The sequence below is a fragment of the Chiloscyllium punctatum genome, chromosome 39, assembly GCF_047496795.1.
Source record: "Chiloscyllium punctatum isolate Juve2018m chromosome 39, sChiPun1.3, whole genome shotgun sequence".
NCBI lineage: Eukaryota > Metazoa > Chordata > Chondrichthyes > Orectolobiformes > Hemiscylliidae > Chiloscyllium > Chiloscyllium punctatum.
In genome coordinates, this window is record NC_092777.1 from 29172117 (window position 1) to 29186023 (window position 13907).

Genomic DNA, 13907 nt, shown 5'->3' on the forward strand with positions numbered 1-13907 from the left:
TTGTGCATCATGGTGGGTAGCTTATTATTCTCCAGTTCAAAAAAAAGGTGAAGGAAAGGAAATGAGTTCCTGTGGCACAACCTCATAGACAACTGTACTTAAAAAAATCAACATTTCAGTTCATGGATGGTGTTGATGTGTTCATTGAAACTGCCATTTTGCTACAAGTATGTTAAATGATTCAGGGGAAAGCTTGTAAATAAAGTAAAGAATATTGTGTTTATACATTGATTCATATTTTAGCAAAAAGAATGTTACAAGGAGTGGTGAACATTAAATAGGCTGACAAAAAAAAGATGTTTTTTTAAGACTCACTAATTGGTCGTTTAGGCTTAGACCTTTTGTTGGTAGGAATGAGAAAATTGTTCCTTCAGATCTCAGTCAGTGCGTGTGTGCCAAAAACCACAGGAAACAGAAGAATGTGTCCAATATATAATAGCTTTGCATGAGATCTCACAAAAACTGCTGCAATCCAGAACATAAAACTGATCTTTGTTTTATTTCTAGAGTAAATTGTGTATTGTGAATAATGTTGGTCCTAATTACTAGTATGCTTACTGCAGTCTACACTGGTATTTCCATCTTATTCTCAGCTCTGCAGTGAAAGGATTTGTTTATCTATTACTAACACTTGGCTGTTGTTCAATCAACAAAACATTTGTTCATTTAAAAAGTACATGCTTCAGTAGTTAAAAGCTGCTGAACAAATGAGGTTAGAGTGAAGTAATTCAACAAATGGGTTTGAAAAGTTGCGTTACATTAAAATTATTGTGACAATAATGGGTTTCTGGCAGACAAACCAGAGTCATTTTCCTTTCACTGAAGGATTAAAATAAAATAGAAAAAAACTGTAACTATTTCTGGTGCTTAAGAAATTTTCCGACACAAGAATGGAAAGTTAACTGAACCAATAGCTTATCGACCAGGTGTCTGTAGAGAGCTGTAAGTAAGGAAATGTCCCATATTGTAGTAACCCCCTTTAATGCACCTTCAATTAGCCAACGTTGAACTATGTCTTCAGTTTATTCATCATATCTTTGTATTATTTTTAATGTGACATGCTTTACTGGAAACATTTCCAATGCAGGTCAGATTTATCCCTCAACCAACATTAATTAATCAGATTATCTCGTCATTATCATCTTGGTCTTCTGGCACCTTGCTGTTTGTAAATTGTTTATCGTGTTCCTTGTAGTATTAAAAGTGACTAAACATCAGAATTAACATCATTGGTGGCAAAGGACTTTGAGGTATCCTGTGGTTGAATTTACAATCTAGCTAATGTGTTAATGTAAAATTGTTAAAAGACCAAAGTTACTAATTCTATTCTTTCAAGAAGTCTTGTTCCATTTTGTCATCTGTTGCTCCTGTAAATCATCACAAGATTGTTCAATTGAAATAGGTTATGTGCTGAGTTTCACTCTTCTTCATTCCTTCTCTCAAGTCAATTCCAATAGCAGCATCTGAGAGTCATGTCCAACATGTGCTTCAGTCAGTCTCATGTGACCCAAAGTGTTTGAAAATTTGAGTATGTCTCCAGGCAAAGTGTTTTCTTTAATATATATTACAAGTTTAAATTATTGATGTGAAACATTCATTTATGTTTTGAAACTATGTGAAGGGAAAAGAATAAATGGGGCTGTATTGAATCTAATTTTAAATAATGTTCAAAGCTCAAGTAATACACTAGTTTACAAAACTTTGTCACAGTTTAACACGAGCCAGTGATAGTGAGAGCATCATTATGTGTACAAGGTGTAATCGTAAACTGAAACAATTTATAATGTTTAAATATGAACACAATACAAAGACATTTCATGGACATAATTAGCACCTGCCTTTATCTGTGCATATGTATATGTATTACACAAATAATATGGACCAATAAAGAATCATATTGGATTCAAAATATTTACTCTGTTTCTGCCAGACCTGCTGTGTTTCTCTAGCACTGTCTAGTTCAGGTCTCCCAAATCGGCAGTATTCTGCTTTTTCCTTTAGAAATGTTCCTCATCCTTTAGAGATGTTATGACATGTATATGGTGCAGGTGGGACTTCAAAGGATCCCTACAGTGTGGAAGCAGGCCATTTGGCCCAACAGGTCCACATCAACCCTCCAAAGAGCAACTCCACTCAGACCAACTCCCTACTATGTAACCCTGCATTTCTCATGGCTATTCCACCTATCTGTCACATCTCTGGACGCTATGGGCAATTTACCATAACCAATCCACCTAACCTGTGTATCTTTGGACTGTGAGGAAACCCATGCAGACACAGGGAGAATGTTCAAACTCCATACAGACAGTCCCGTTAGGGAATTGAACCTGGGTCCCTGGTGATGTGAGGCAGCACTGCTAAACACTGAGCCACTGTGCTGCCCTGACATTTTTTTAAAAATCCTTTAACTTTTCAGATAACTCAAACCCAGATCTTCCAGCCCAGAGGGTGTTATCAATGTTCCACAAGAGTCTACACTCCTTTTCTTTTACTGTTTAGCTCATTGCCAATTCTGTTCAAGAATGTGTACCTTAAAGATGTTCTGTTCTTCTCTACAATCATAGAAGCCCTTCAGTGCAGATACAGATCATTCAGCCCAATGAGTCTGCATCCAACAACCCCCGCTGCCCCCACTTCACTGTAATCCCCATTTACCATGGCTAATCCAGCTAGCCTGCAAATCTCTGGACACTATGGGCAATTGGGCATGGCCAATTCACCCAACCTACCCATCTTAAGACTGTGGGAGGAAACCAGAGCACTTGGCAGAAACCCACACAGACACAGGGAGAACATGCAAACTCCACACAGTTACGCAAGGCTGGAACTGAACCAGGGTCCCTGGTACTGTGAGGCAACACTAACCACTGAGCCACCATGCCACTCTAAAATTACCAATTGGGATTTCCATTTCTCCTTTCAGCTTGCTCACTTTCATTGCTTTCCACTTCCTTCCTGCTGTATGATACGATGTTTACTAAAACCTCCTTTTCTAGCCACCTCTCTTGCCTCAGTAACAATCTCCAGTTCCTATTACCTCATGTGGATTCCAGTTGATGTTCCATCCTTCCTGTTTCAAATCCACTCAGGATTACAGCTATTTCCAGGACATACATTGTCCCTCAGACTGCTGTTCGCATCACATCCCGAGATCCACACTTCATGTCATGGTCTCACTGCCTCTCTCCATCAGCACTGACTCATACTATATCAAAGCTTTCCAGGTCCCCAATTCCACTTTGTTCATCATCTCATCTGATGTCCTTTCAACTGTTAAGAAAACTCCAAAGACTCACAGGTACCAAGGTCTCTCAGGATCTTTCCTACCCTTTCCTTCCCTTCGACCCCCCCCTACCCCCCCATCCTATCAAATTCCACTTCTCACCATGTTTTTGCTGGAGTTGCTAACCTTCTGTTCCTAGCATTCAGTTCGAAAGCAGCATCATACCGGACTTGAAATGTTAACTCTGTTTTACTCTCTCCATAGATGCTGCCAGACCTGCTGAGTTTCTCCAGCACTTTCAGTCTTTCATTCAGATCAATTAGTGAGTCAGCAAAGGCTCTTGTAAATCAGTGCAGGATAAGTCACCTCAGAATTATTATGATACAGTGTTGTTAACATTCATTTTTGTTTTGGAACAGTCACTTTTCCTAGGTATTAGTGATTAGCAACACTATTTGTCGGCCTTGAAAAATACTCCCAAATGGGTGAAGTGCCCATCGGGTACACGGTGAGTTAAAAAACCCACTTGTTTTCAGTTCTTTCATCCACATAGGACAAGCAAGTAACAGAGGAAGGAATGCATTGTTAATGGTCTTAATCGCAATATTATTTTAAACTCTTGTATATCAAACTTAGTCTTTATATTGTTACTTGAAAGGATTCTGAAAGAGTTAATCTTGAAGTAGCTTTACCCAATATGACATGTCACGCAATCTTTGAAAGGCGGTGCAGTTAATTGAGAACATAGTCTCAATGGTTCCTAAAATTATAATTGTACTTAACTAGTTAATGTTAATTGTACTGTAATTGTACTGTATGAACTGTAAATTGTTATATAAGGTGGCATCTCTTTTTATAAAGTTTTCGTAGTGGTCCATTCACTACCACTAATAGTAACCAGGTCCTTAAACTCAGCATGAAAAGGAAGTTTGAAGGTTCTTGTTGTATAGTGGTGGTGTCCATACTTCTGAGCCAGGAGGCCTGGGTTCATGTCTTAACTGCTCCAGGACTGTGTAATAATGTCTCTGAACAGCTTGATTAAAATATCAACATGGCAAGACCTTTCAAGCAACAAGTAAAAAGGAGGTTTGGTGACAGTGAATGTTCCCAACCAGAAGGTGGCGGCGGTTGGTACCAAAGGCCAACACAACATGGTGAGCAGCAATGCGGATTTAAATTCCATTTAGTCCTGAAGAAAACTAATTTTTGAGAAAAGTGGATCAACCATTTTAAAACATTAACTCTTTGAGAGCCATTACCTTATAACAACAAATACATTCTATTATTTTAATGAATGTTTCAGAAAATAAATGAAGTTATGTTTATGGGGCAATGTTAATTTTCAAGCCTCTGTCAGCCATTGAAGTCAGGGTTTCTTTTTTAAACAAATGTTTGTGTTTCTACCTAAAAAGATTTTGAAGGTCATAGAGAACCAGCATATTCCTTCCTGTTTTACAGCTTTCTGAATAAAACTAATTCCCTGCCTAAATCGATAGACATCTGATTATTTGTTTTTGTGCTTAATGAAGGAAGATGCAGAGTGAACGACCATTTATTATGTCACTCATCCTCCGAAGCAGATAAAATTGATGCAGCCAGGAAGTGGGATTGCTGGAAACTTTTCATTAAAATGCTAATTTTCTTTGAACTGTGTGCAAGTTGTGCTTCAGCACCCTCACCTTCCAGTCAGAAGCTTTCAGGTTCAAGTCCCATGCTGGATCACAAAATCTAGGCCGATACTTCATTCACTGCACTTATCCTTCATCAAACTCCTGAACTGTGTTCTTTAAGAGTGGAACTTTGAACACGACCATGTTAAATGAAACAGATTATTTCCATGACTATGAAAGTGAAAATGAGATTTCCCAATCTCTCTCCCTTCCTATCCTCAGCCTGTTCCGACCTTCTGATGCTCAGTGAGTGTCTCCTTCTCCTGCAATCCCCAGTATTTCCCTCTGCCCCACCCCTTCACCAGTGAATCTGCCCTCACACCCCTTATTCCCAATCTGTTTCTTCTGCTGCAACCCCTGAGTCTTCCACCTCCCCCAGTCCCCAGAAAATTCCCACATCTCCAATCGGCAGTGACTTTCTCCCAAATCTATGTTAGCTGATGTGAAAACTGCAAATCAGTGCTCCATAGGGTATTAGGAGTGAGGCAGTAAACAGAACAGGAAGCTGGGGAGGGCAGAGGGGTGGAGCAAGGCTGGAATGGGGCAAGTGTAAAACAGTGACTCTGACAGAAGGAGAGTTGGAGCAGGGCGGGAGTGAAGGGATGAGTGTGAGCAGGGCAGGAGCAGAGAGGTAAGTGTGAGCATGGCAGGAGCAGAGAGGTGAGTGTGAGCATGGCAGGAGCAGAGAGGTGAGTGTGAGCAAGGCAGGAGCAGAGAGGTGAGTGTGAGCGGGGCAGGAGCAGAGAGCTGAGTGTGAGCAAGGCAGGAGCAGAGAGGTGAGTGAGTGGGGCAGGAGTAGAGAGGTGAGTGTGAGCAGGGCAGGAACAGAGAGGTGAGTGTGAGCGGGGTAGGAGTAGAGAGGTGAGTGTGAGCAGGGCAGGAGCAGAGGGGTGAGTGTGAGTGGGGCAGAAGCAGAGGGGTGCGTGTGAGTGGGGCAGAAGTAGAGAGGTGAGTGTGAGCGGGGTAGGAGCAGAGAGGTGAGAGTGAGCAAGGGCAGGAGCGATAGGTGAGTGTGACTGGGGCAGGAGCAGAGGGGTGAGTGTGAGTGGGGCAGGAGTAGAGAGGTGAGTGAGAGCGGGGCAGGAGCAGAGAGGTGAGTGTGAGCGGGGTAGGAGCAGAGAGGGGAGTGTGAGCAGGGCAGGCGCAGAGGGCCGAGTGTGAGTGGGGCAGGAGTAGAGAGGTGAGTGTGAGCGGGGCAGGAGCAGAGAGGTGAGTGTGAGCAGGGCAGGAGCAGAGAGGTGAGTGTGAGCAAGGCAGGAGCAGAGAGGTGAGTGTGAGCGGGGCAGAAGCAGAGAGGTGGGTGTGAGCAGGGCAGGAGCAGAGAGGTGAATGTGAGCAGGGCAGGAGCAGAGGTGAGTGTGAGCGGGGCAGGAGCAGAGAGGTGAGTGTGAGCGGGGCAGGAGCAGAGAGGTGAGTGTGAGCGGGGCAGGAGCAGAGGGGTGAGTGTGAGCAAGGGCAGGAGTAGAGAGGTGAGTGTGAGCAAGGCAGGAGCAGAGAGGTGAGTGTGAGCGGGGTAGGAGCAGAGAGGTGAGTGTGAGCGGGGCAGGAGCGAGAGGTGAGTGTGAGTGGGACAGGAGCAGAGAGGTGAGTGTGAGCGGGGCAGGAGCAAGAGGTGAGTGTGAGCAGGGCAGGAGCAGAGAGGTGAGTGTGAGCAGGGCAGGAACAGAGAGGTGAGTGTGAGCGGGGTAGGAGTAGAGAGGTGAGTGTGAGCAGGGCAGGAGCAGAGGGGTGAGTGTGAGTGGGGCAGAAGTAGAGAGGTGAGTGTGAGCGGGGTAGGAGCAGAGAGGTGAGTGTGAGCAAGGGCAGGAGCGAGAGGTGAGTGTGAGTGGGGCAGGAGCAGAGAGGTGAGTGTGAGCAGGGCAGGCGCAGAGGGCCGAGTGTGAGTGGGGCAGGAGTAGAGAGGTGAGTGTGAGCGGGGCAGGAGCAGAGAGGTGAGTGTGAGCAGGGCAGGAGCAGAGAGGTGAGTGTGAGCAAGGCAGGAGCAGAGAGGTGAGTGTGAGCGGGGCAGAAGCAGAGAGGTTGGTGTGAGCAGGGCAGGAGCAGAGAGGTGAATGTGAGCAGGGCAGGAGCAGAGAGGTGAGTGTGAGCAGGACAGGAGCAGAGAGGTGAGTGTGAGCGGGGCAGGAGCAGAGAGGTGAGTGTGAGCAGGACAGGAGCAGAGAGGTGAGTGTGAGCAGGACAGGAGCAGAGAGGTGAGTGAGAGCGGGGCAGGAGCAGAGAGGTGAGTGTGAGCGGGGCAGGAGCAAGAGGTGAGTGTGAGCAGGGCAGGAGCAGAGGGGTGAGTGTGAGCAAGGCAGGAGCAGAGAGGTGAGTGTGAGCAGGGCAGGAGCAGAGGGGTGAGTGTGAGCAGGGCAGGAGCAGAGAGGTGAATGTGAGCAAGGCAGGAGCAGAGAGGTGAGTGTGAGCAGGGCAGGAGCAGAGAGGTGAGTGTGAGCAGGGCAGGAGCAGAGAGGTGAGTGTGAGCAGGGCAGGAGTAGAGAGGTGAATGTGAGCAGGGCAGGAGCAGAGGGGTGAGTGTGAGCAAGGGCAGGAGTAGAGAGGTGAGTGTGAGCAAGGCAGGAGCAGAGAGGTGAGTGTGAGCAGGGTAGGAGCAGAGAGGTGAGTGTGAGCGGGGTAGGAGCAGAGAGGTGAGTGTGAGCAGGGCAGGAGCAGAGGGGTGAGTGTGAGTGGGGCAGAAGTAGAGAGGTGAGTGTGAGCAGGGCTGGAGCAGAGAGGTGAGTGTGAGCAGGGCAGGAGCAGAGAGGTGAGTGTGAGCAAGGCAGGAGCAGAGAGGTGAGTGTGAGCGGGGCAGAAGCAGAGAGGTGGGTGTGAGCAGGGCAGGAGCAGAGAGGTGAATGTGAGCAGGGCAGGAGCAGAGAGGTGAATGTGAGCAGGACAGGAGCAGAGGGGTGAGTGTGAGCAGGACAGGAGCAGAGGGGTGAGTGTGAGCAAGGCAGGAGCAGAGAGGTGAGTGTGAGCAGGGCAGGAGCAGAGAGGTGAATGTGAGCAGGGCAGGAGCAGAAGGGTGAGTGTGAGCAAGGCAGGAGCAGAGAGGTGAGTGTGAGCGGGGCAGAAGCAGAGAGGTGAGTGTGAGCAAGGCAGGAGCAGAGAGGTGAATGTGAGCGGGGTAGGAGCAGAGAGGTGAGTGTGAGCGGGGTAGGAGCAGAGAGGTGAGTGTGAGCGGGGTAGGAGCAGAGAGGTGAGTGTGAGCAGGGCAGGAGCAGAGGGGTGAGTGTGAGTGGGGCAGGAGCAGAGGGGTGCGTGTGAGCGGGGCAGAAGTAGAGAGGTGAGTGTGAGCAGGGCAGGAGCAGAGAGGTGAGTGTGAGCAAGGGTAGGAGCAGAGAGGTGAGTGTGAGCAGGGCAGGAGTAGAGATGTGAATGTGAGCAGGACAGGAGCAGAGGGGTGAGTGTGAGCAGGACAGGAGCAGAGGGGTGAGTGTGAGCAAGGCAGGAGCAGAGAGGTGAGTGTGAGCAGGGCAGGAGCAGAGAGGTGAATGTGAGCAGGGCAGGAGCAGAAGGGTGAGTGTGAGCAAGACAGGAGCAGAGGTGAGTGTGAGCGGGGCAGGAGCAAGAGGTGAGTGTGAGCAGGGCAGGAGCAGAGGGGTGAGTGTGAGCAAGGGCAGGAGTAGAGAGGTGAGTGTGAGCAAGGCAGGAGCAGAGAGGTGAGTGTGAGCGGGGTAGGAGCAGAGAGGTGAGTGTGAGCGGGGTAGGAGCAGAGAGGTGAGTGTGAGCAAGGGTAGGAGCAGAGAGGTGAGTGTGAGCAGGGCAGGAGCAGAGGGGTGAGTGTGAGTGGGGCAGGAGCAGAGGGGTGCGTGTGAGCGGGGCAGAAGTAGAGAGGTGAGTGTGAGCAGGGCAGGAGCAGAGAGGTGAGTGTGAGCAAGGGTAGGAGCAGAGAGGTGAGTGTGAGCAGGGCAGGAGTAGAGAGGTGAGTGTGAGTGGGGCAGGAGCAGAGAGGTGAGTGTGAGTGGGGCAGGAGTAGAGAGGTGAGTATGAGTGGGGCAGGAGTAGAGAGGTGAGTGTGAGCGGGGCAGGAGCAGAGAGGTGAGTGTGAGCGGGGCAGGAGCAGAGAGGTGAGTGTGAGGAGGGCAGGAGCAGAGAGGTGAGTGTGAGCGGGGCAGGAGCAGAGAGGTGAGTGTGAGCAGGGCAGGAGCAGAGAGGTGAGTGTGAGCGGGGCAGGAGCAGAGAGGTGAGTGTGAGCAGGGCAGCAGCAGAGAGGTGAGTGTGAGTGGGGCAGCAGCAGAGAGGTGAGTGTGAGCAAGGGTAGGAGCAGAGAGGTGAGTGTGAGCAGGGCAGGAGCAGAGGGGTGAGTGTGAGTGGGGCAGGAGCAGAGGGGTGCGTGTGAGCGGGGCAGAAGTAGAGAGGTGAGTGTGAGCAGGGCAGGAGCAGAGAGGTGAGTGTGAGCAAGGGTAGGAGCAGAGAGGTGAGTGTGAGCAGGGCAGGAGTAGAGAGGTGAGTGTGAGTGGGGCAGGAGCAGAGAGGTGAGTGTGAGTGGGGCAGGAGTAGAGAGGTGAGTGTGAGTGGGGCAGGAGTAGAGAGGTGAGTGTGAGCGGGGCAGGAGCAGAGAGGTGAGTGTGAGCGGGGCAGGAGCAGAGAGGTGAGTGTGAGGAGGGCAGGAGCAGAGAGGTGAGTGTGAGCGGGGCAGGAGCAGAGAGGTGAGTGTGAGCAGGGCAGGAGCAGAGAGGTGAGTGTGAGCGGGGCAGGAGCAGAGAGGTGAGTGTGAGCAGGGCAGCAGCAGAGAGGTGAGTGTGAGTGGGGCAGCAGCAGAGAGGTGAGTGTGAGCAAGGGTAGGAGCAGAGAGGTGAGTGTGAGCAGGGCAGGAGCAGAGAGGTGAGTGTGAGGAGGGCAGGAGCAGAGAGGTGAGTGTGAGCGGCGCAGGAGCAGAGAGGTGAGTGTGAGCAAGGGCAGGAGCAGAGATGTGAGCAGGGCAGGAGCAGAGAGGTGAGTGTGAGCGGGGCAGGAGCAGAGAGGTGAGTGTGTGCGGGGCAGGAGCAGAGAGGTGAGTGTGAGTGGGGCAGGAGCAGAGAGGTGAGTGTGAGCAAGGGCAGGAGCAGAGAGGTGAGTGTGAGCGGCGCAGGAGCAGATAGGTGAGTGTGAGCAAGGGCAGGAGCAGAGAGGTGAGTGTGAGCGTGGCAGTATTTGGAGGTGAGTGTGAGCAGGACAGGAACAGAAGGGTGAGACCTGAAAGCCCTGCTCCTCTGATGCTCCTTGACCCACTTTGCTTTTTCCAGCTCCACACATTGTCGCCTCTGACCTTCCAGTATCTGCAGTCCTCACTACCTCCAAGCTGGAGAACAGCAGAACCAGTGAGAGCACCAAGATCACAAGGGGACTTAAGGTGGAGAGCAGAATGGGCAGTGAGTGAGGTAGAAGATGAGCATTATGGAGACTGGAAGTGGGACAGTGATCTGCTTGTTGTGAGGGTCAGCAGTAATATTATAGTCAATCTCACAAAAGGGATATCCTATTGAATTGGCAAAACATTAACTAGATCGACATTTGGTGAAATATGACTGTAATGTTCTGTTGTGAAAGAGAGTAGGGGAGAACTCCCTGATGTCGTGGCCAATACTTTAACTCTTAAGCAATATCAAAATAAACAAATAATGAGGATCATATTTTCCTCATTTGACCTCACTGGGTTGCAGTTCAAAAGTCTTTAATTAGCTGTAAAACATTTTGGATATCTTGAGGTTGTGAAAGGTGCTGTATAAATGCAATTATTTGTTTCTTTCCTTCCCCACCTAAATTTAAACAATGCTGTAAAAGGAGCTAATGTGCAGAATAGATGCTGCCCATGATGTATATGAATATGCAGTGAGAGAAACTTCAGGCACAACACTGTGGCACAAGTGTAACCCTTGTGTGGCACTATTATGTTACTGTAACCCATAAATGAAGCATCAGTATATAGAGGATTAACTTCCTTTGTTTTTATTGCTGTAACAACGTTGGCTGAGTCTTTCTATTGTGAAAATTCAGTCAAAGGCACAGATGAATTCTAAGCCACATATATTCCTGTGTGAATGCACCAAACTGAAGTTAAGTCTTTTTCTAGTCACCATGAGCAGCAGCATCCCAAAAGGACAATTTATTTAAAGAGCAAGTTTACATTTTTCTGGGAAGAAAATGGGAAAGAAGAGGGAAAAGGGGATGGAAAAGAGTTGGAGAGGGAGATGAGAGCAAACCTCAAAATGCAGTGGGGAAGAGAGAGGAACTCATTGTGATGGAGGAAGGGGAAGAGGAGCAGAGGGACAATAAACCTGTAAGTGTTTGGATTATTGGAGGATTCAGGGACTCGGTGAGAAGGTATTGTCGCTCAGAGGAGGAGGGGCCTCAGTGTCTCTATGACAGTCAAAGGTGGAGTAGCATTGGCTTGTTTTGAACAACATGCCACACTTTGTCACATGCTGCCACAGACAAGCTGAGAGTGTGGCACTGGAGCTGACTCGCTCTGCTGTTTCCATGGGAACACAAGGCTCAGAACGTGTATGAATCTTTAAAAAGATTCTTGGTGGGATGAGCATTGGGAACATTAATACAGGGTGCCCAATGACTTTGGAGTGTGTTTCATAGTCAGAAATTGGAGTGAAATGCATCTGACCACAGTGTTAGATTGGTAATCGGCCAGAGGAAACCTACCTTCCAGCATTTAATTTGGAAATATAGCATCGTGATAAGCTACCACCATAGCTTAATCATAAGGAACATTCACTGTTTGAGCTGCCAATCATAGTGCCTTCTATAGGCCTAAAACATACCATTGGTAAAATGTGGGCAATCAAAATGGGTTTTTGATGGCAATTCAATTAACACTTTTAAACAAAAAAAGGCACATATATTCAAAGCTTTCCATGACTCCAAGACACACCTATTGTAGTACTTTGGAAGTCTAGCCACTCTTATACTCTAGGAATGCAGTCACCAATTTGAACACAGCAAGATACCACAAGCAGCATTGTGATTTTGGGCAAATATTCTGATTTAATGATGATGGTTAAGAGGTAAGTATTTGATGTGTCATCAGGAAGTGGTTCCTTGTTCTTCCTTGAGAGAATACCACCAGAATTTTTGTATCTGTCTGAGGGGCCGAAATGGACCTTGGATAAATGTTTCAGTCAAAAGGTGAAACCTCCAACAGTGCAGCAGTTCCTCATCAATCTATATTTTATGCTCCGAAGTGGAATTCAAACCCAGAACCTTCTCACTCTGAGACAAGTAGCTGAAGAATAGCTGTCAGACACAAGGTGGCACAGTGGCTCAGTACTCAGCACTGCTGACTCAGAGCAACTCCAGGTTCAACTCCAACCTTGGGTGACTGTGTGGACTGGAATTTGCACATCCTCCCTGTGTTTACATGGATTTCATCTGGTTTCCCTCCCATAGTCCAAAGACATGCAGGTTAGGTGGATTAGCTATGGGAAATATAGGGTTATGGTGGGTGGGTGGGATGCTCTTCAGAGGGTTGATGCAGACATGATGGACCAAATGGCCTCTTTATGCACTGTAGGCATTTCATAGGAATATTTAGATAATTTTGGGAAATAAATTTTCACTGGCCCATTCCTGCACTTGCCACAAAATTTCTACTGTGACCTAGAAGATGGAATTACTTTGAGCAGTAATGTTATGTTTAACTTACATTTTGTTCAATGACGGTTAATGAGGACTGTAAAATGAGGAGGATTCAAGTGTGTGAACTGCCTCCCACCTCAGAGAGAATTCTATAAAATGGAAGGATTACTTTCACTATTGCTGCCCTGTCCCCAATTCTGTTTCAGCAGTGAATAGAGAGAAAATACTTCTAGCATATAAAAAAAATTAGTTCCTTAAAAGCAGCTGGTTTAAAAAAGGAGTTGCTATTAGCACTTTGTTTCTGTACAAGTGACTGCTAGTGTAATCTGCCTCAGAAGATGGAAATACAATCAGTGACCTCTTCATGTCTTGTACAGGTTTGCTCATGGGAACACAGTGCTGTTGCTGAGGTAACTGCTGATGATGGAGCGACTGTGATAAGTTTTATTTCCCACCATTGTTACATTATGAACTTGGCCTAAATGACATTTTACTGATACTTCAGACAGAAGAGAGATCATAATACTATAATTTACTTCATGCCATTGATTTCCTTTCCAGCTCAGCAAGTGCAGCTTACAATTTTGCACTTTTCAGTGCAAGCTCTGAACCTGTTGTGTTAAACTCGCACTCAGGGATTCCACGTTGCTAACAGTAGCATGCATGTGCGTGTTGCAGACAGTGATATTAGAACTTTCATCATCATTTACATCACAAGGATCTCTTTTGCTCTTCCTGCCTGATATTAATTTGATGGATTTGGAGGTTAACATTGTTGTATAAGGATGCAAGCAGCTGAAAGGGTTGATACTGAAGAGTGCATTTCCTGTCACCCAATTATCACAAGCACTTGAGCAAGAACAGTTTGGATCTTGAATGATTAACTCAACATCAATGATTTTCACATAGTTTCACTGACAGTGTCTATCACCTGAATATAACTTGTACTTAGTTGTTAGCATGCAGTGAACTGCTACTTGTTTAAGATGAGAACCTCTTATTGTAATGCAACCACAGTGCAGTGTAAGAAATATTAGGATAAGTGTATTTCTTTTACTGTCTGTGTTTCACCATACAAAGACATTTTGACGGCTTTTCTGCTCCACATTTTGTTTTCTCTGCCTCTTTTGACTTGCCCTGTAGATTAATGGTCACACAAAGCTTCACTTGCTTCTTCATTACATATGCATTTATTGTAGCATGATCTACTTAGCAATCTCTGTCCATGGTGACCCTATTTGTTCTTTCCTTCCTTCCTTCATCATCATCGTACCTTTGGCTGTGCTCAGGAGTTTGATTTAGGAAAGGCTGAAGTTGTGAGATACTGGATGCAAAGGGAGGACTGTCTGGAATGTTGTTATGAAGCTGTTGTTCAAGTGCAGGTTAAATAATGTTTCAAGGCAAAGTATGAACTTAAATTTCTGTCCCTTTATGTCCTCACAATGTCTCTTCACTACCTCACA

General features: G+C 46.9%; 1 protein-coding gene across 14 annotated transcripts in view; it reads left to right on the forward strand.

Annotated features, from left to right (window-relative positions):
- The window catches only part of arhgap44a (Rho GTPase activating protein 44a), a 310627-nt gene that overhangs the window by 140522 nt on the left and 156198 nt on the right, over window positions 1-13907 (forward strand). The window lies entirely within an intron of this gene.